Here is a 4911-nt window from a genome sequence, read left to right on the forward strand (position 1 = left end):
CATAAGGGGCACTACTACAGGGGGCATTGCAAAAGGGGCACTACGACAGGGGGCATTGCATAAGGGGCACTACTACAGGGGACATTGCATAAGGGGCACTACTACAGGGGGCATTGCATAAGGGGCACTACTACAGGGGGCATTGCATAAGGTGCACTAGTATAGGGGGCATTGCATTTTGGGGCACAACTACAGGGGGCACTGTATAAGGGACACTAACTTGATACACACAGTTTACAGGTTATAAACTATGTTCCCAATAATCTGGTTCTACATGGACATTAAAACTGTGCAACCTGTCTTGAGCTGAGGTAACGGACTGGCAGGAGCAGAAAGGAGGGTTGGTGAAGTAGATCTGTCAGGGTGGGATGTAATGGGCATTACTGTTTGGCATAATGTGTATTTGGCATTACTGTGTGCACAATGTGCTATTAGGGGCATTACTGTGTGGCATAATGTGTAAGGGGAATTACTGTGTGGCATAATGCATTGTATGTGGCATTACAGTGTGGCATAATGTGAAATAGGGGCATTACAGCATGGCATAAATTTGTTATAAGCGCTTTACTGTATGTCATTATGTGTTATAAGTGGCATTATTGTGTGGCATGTGTAAGGGGCATTGCTGTGTGGCATAATGTGTTGTAAGGGGCACTCCGGTGTGGCATAATGTGTTGTATGGGGCATTCCGGGGTGGCACACTGTTATAAGTGGCATTACTTAGTGTGTCATAATGTGTAAGGCACGTTGCTGTATCATGTAACCACACACCTTAAACGTAGTCTTTGGGTGTGTTTGATCTTTGGGTGGGGGGGGGCGCCTGAAACTTTTTTGGCATGGGGGAGCAAAATTTATAGTTACGCCACTGGGGGGAGGTGTACTAAGCTCTGAAAAGTGATAAACCGGAGAGTGATAAACCACCAGCCAATCAGCTCCTAACTGTCATGTTACAGGGTGTGGGCCGTATTCAATTAGAAGCGAAAAGCCACGTTCCTCGGAAAAGTATCGACGAACGCGCCTTTTTGCGTGGTCAGAATTTATCTCCAAATTCAATTCCAGACGGTTTTCGCCTACGCGGAAAGTCAATCCAATGTAATAGGCAAAAAAGATTCGCCTAAGAATACTGTATCAGGAGAAAAAAAGTGCTACATTTTTATTTTGGGGAAACCACTCGGAACCCTTGGGACAGCCCCCCAAAGGACAACTGTGTCAAAAAATCCAGAAAAATACATAAGAACACAACCTAAAAAAGTACTTTCATTTTGGGGGGCGAAAAAGTACAAAGTGGGGGGACAAGCATAAAAACTAGCGAAATAGCCTTCTTAGGGAGTCTGCAAGGATGGGTCAGGTGTTTTTAGGATTGCAGGTGGAACAGGTGCGTTTTTCACGTTTTGTTTTTTTTAAACTTCACTTTAGAGACACAAAAACATGCTAGCACCAATTTTCATGTACCCCAAATTTGCCAGGACTTCTTATTTTCACCATAAAATCCTGCTTAATGCCATTCTGCACCACATTTACAAGGACGCTAATAACATGGATTTTAAACAACTTTAGTACCCCAACTAGCTTTATTAGGGCTATTGGGACACTTCTACATTGATCCCCAATGTTAGTGCATCTCTCTGGGGGGTTCAGACTGATTTCCCCTATTCTGATAGTACTTTCCTCCTGTTTTACGTCGCCGCTAGCCGTTTTCGCCTGGTTAGTAATTGAATATGGTGAAAAGTGGGGACGCGTACGATAAGTTTTCGCATCCAAAACACACGATGTAGGCAAAAAGTCAGGTAGGCTGGGGCAAAATTGAATTCGGCCCTGTGTTTGAAAAATGGCAGTTGGGAGCTGATTGGCTGGTGGTTTATCACTCTCCAGTGCTTAGTACATCTGGCCCTCAGTCACCCATCCCAGTCACGCCATAACAGTGCAGTTGTGGCTGCAATTGAGGGCTCCCCTGAAACAGGCACAATATAAGAGATAAAGGGCAAAATTTACTAAGGCTCTAAACCCCGGCGGTTTGGTGACGGTCTGGCGGCGGTTCTGCTATCTGCAGATTCACTAAGGCCAAAACTGCTGCAAAACCTCCGCAAAACCACTGTCAAAACACATTTTAGAATAGAATAGAACAAGGCTAGGGCTAAAATTACTAGGCAGCGGTTTTGGTGTTGTTTAGAACCCGCCGCTTAGTAAATTTTGCCCAAAGAAAGCATCAATCACCTTCAGCGGCACGTCTGAAAAGACAACAATCACAAGTAGTTGTCTGATGCTGCGACCGTCGTCCTTATACACCCCCTGCTCTCCCCACCGACCACTCATACATAAATCTGCTCTTTCAGGTGTGCGCTGTCTGCATATATTTCCCAGTGTCCATGTATTTGTGCGCAGATATGTCCTTACTGTACATGGGCTACTTTATATTATTACGCCCCTGTCTGACCCTGTTCCATGCATCCAGAAGCAGGCAGGCGTGAGTGGTACAACTGCGCAAATCTGCATGTGCCCTCTGCGGGTTCTGGGTACCTGCACTGGAAATTTATGTCAGACATGCTATGCCAACTGACGTGGTACTCACTTAAGTTGGCATAGCAATGATAGGGGTCTATTCACTAAGCAGTGAAGGAGACAGAGTGAAAAGTGATAAGGTACCAGCCAATCAGCTCCTAACTGTCATCCCACAGGCTGTGTTTGAAAAATGACAGTTGGGAGCTGATTGGCTGGCACCTTATCACTTTTCACTCTGTCTCCTAACACTGCTTAGTAACTAGACCCCAAAAGCTCTGCAAATTTGCATATGTTCATCTCTGTATCAGCATACCTCCCAACTGTCCCGCTTCCAGCTTTTCTGGGACTGTCCCGCTGTCCCGCCCGCGGGCCGCAGTGTCCCGCGGTGGGGGGGAAGTTGGGGAGAGCACACCCGCTGCTCTGCCTAGCAACCAGCGGGTGTACAGAAGGTGAACAGATGCCGTGCGCATCGCACGGCATCTGTTCACTAGCGTAGGGAGAGCCTTGGGGGCTGCCCAGCATCTCGGAGAGTGCTGGGCACGCCCCCTATAGTGACGAAAACGGGGGGAAGTCGCGAGGCTCTGCCCAGTTTTCAGTTGGCTCCACCCCATTTTTAGAAGCCACGCCCCTTTTTCGGACACGTGCGCTGTCCCTCCTTCAGCTGTTGAAAAGTTGGGAGCTGTGTATCAGCCCTTTGGGTGTTTTAGGCTCCCTTTTAGTCTTTGTCGCCATGGTTATGACATCACATATGCATCAGCTGATCATCTTTACAACATTACTGCCAGTTATCAGACGATGCTCTTAATATAACTTTGGCCAGAGGTGGATGTTGGGGCCAGGTAACCCTTAGGAACAATATTATTGGCTGCCCCCCCCCCCCCTTTCCCCACCACCACCACTCTCCTTCACAACTGCCCTCAGCCTCTGCGGTCATGGGCAGTTAAGCAGAGCTGCAGCGCCACCCAGCAGCAATGATGGGCAGCTCAGCATAGACATCATGATAGTATAAGCAGATGGCGTCTCTAGGCACAACTTTCATGTGTCTAGTGAGAAATCCGCCACTGGCTTTGACATTTTCTTGTGCTGCAATTGAATGTCATTTCAGCCTGAGCTGCAGTACTTACATTAAGCCTGACACAAAACAGAAATGTCACAAGTGTGTTGCTTTGTTACTGCCCCGCTAGTGTGTGCAATGGATCTAATAAGCACTGGAAATGGCCACTTTGCTCATCGGGACCATCATTTTATTTATGAGCAAACGTTATTGCTTTACGGATCTTGTTCAGCATGGCGTTCTGTAATTTTGCACTTCAGCGACACTAAGGACCTCATTCAGAGTCGGTCGAAGCGGCCGCACGGTCGTACGGAAAAAGGGTCCGGATATGCAAATGATTCCCTCGCAAGTTGCGTCCCTAAGTTTGGATTGGTAGCTGGCCGACCAAGGGGAGGAAGCGGTCGGAAGACAAAAAAATACGCCCCCTTCTCGTACGCATTACATGTCATCTCCGGGCATATAAGGATTAATCGAGACCATCGGGAACCATCGGAACTGGTCGTAGAGTTTAAGGTTGACCATACCCTCTCTTAAGCTCTACGTTCATGTCAGTGTAAAAACCTCCCAGGTCACATGTGCCATGAAGCTACTTTGTTAATTATGCACTCCCATAATCCGTATGCACTCCCATAAAACGCAGTTCGCATAATGAGGCACGCCTGCGTTCGGATCTCCACTCCCCCGTTTTCAAGCACCTTCCCCTGTTACCACCCACAAACGCCTCCATCTGTCACTCAAACTACCGACCTGGCTGTGTTCAAGGAGAGAGAAATTTCTGATCGTAGCGGCTAGTTTGCGCACGCGCATAGCGAACTTAACGCATGTGCAGTATAGCGAACATCGGTGGCGTACGACCGTGCGGGCGCAACGACCGACTCTGAATGAGGTCCTAAATTCTGCCCTTAAACTTGCAGAAATAGCAGTTTTCCGCATGTTTCAACTGCTGACTTGGGGCCTGATTCAGACCCACTCGCGAGCGGCTGTCCGCTCGCAAGTGGGTCGATGTTATGGACTGAGCATGCGCATGACGGTGGGAGCTCCGTCGTGCGCATGCGCCAGACGCGACGAGCGAAGGAAAGTCCTTCGCTCGTTGTGTCTGATCAAAGGGGACGTGCTGTCAATGTTGATTGACAGCACGCCCCCTTTGGTGGGCGTGCCGGGGGCGTGCCTCCCTGACGGGGGCGTTCCCATGGGAACGACTCCCGTCAGAAGCCGGCCCACTGACATCACTAGTGATGTCATTGGGAGTGATTTTGGCTCTGATAGAGCCAAAATCACTGCGGAGCTTGCGGTTGAAAACCTCAACCGCAGGCTCCGGCTCGCAATTTCGCGGCCATCACAAAGCACGCTCGTATAGC

The sequence above is a fragment of the Taudactylus pleione genome, unplaced genomic scaffold (assembly GCF_031769625.1).
Source record: "Taudactylus pleione unplaced genomic scaffold, aTauple2 ptg001301l, whole genome shotgun sequence".
In the NCBI taxonomy this organism is placed as follows: domain Eukaryota; kingdom Metazoa; phylum Chordata; class Amphibia; order Anura; family Myobatrachidae; genus Taudactylus; species Taudactylus pleione.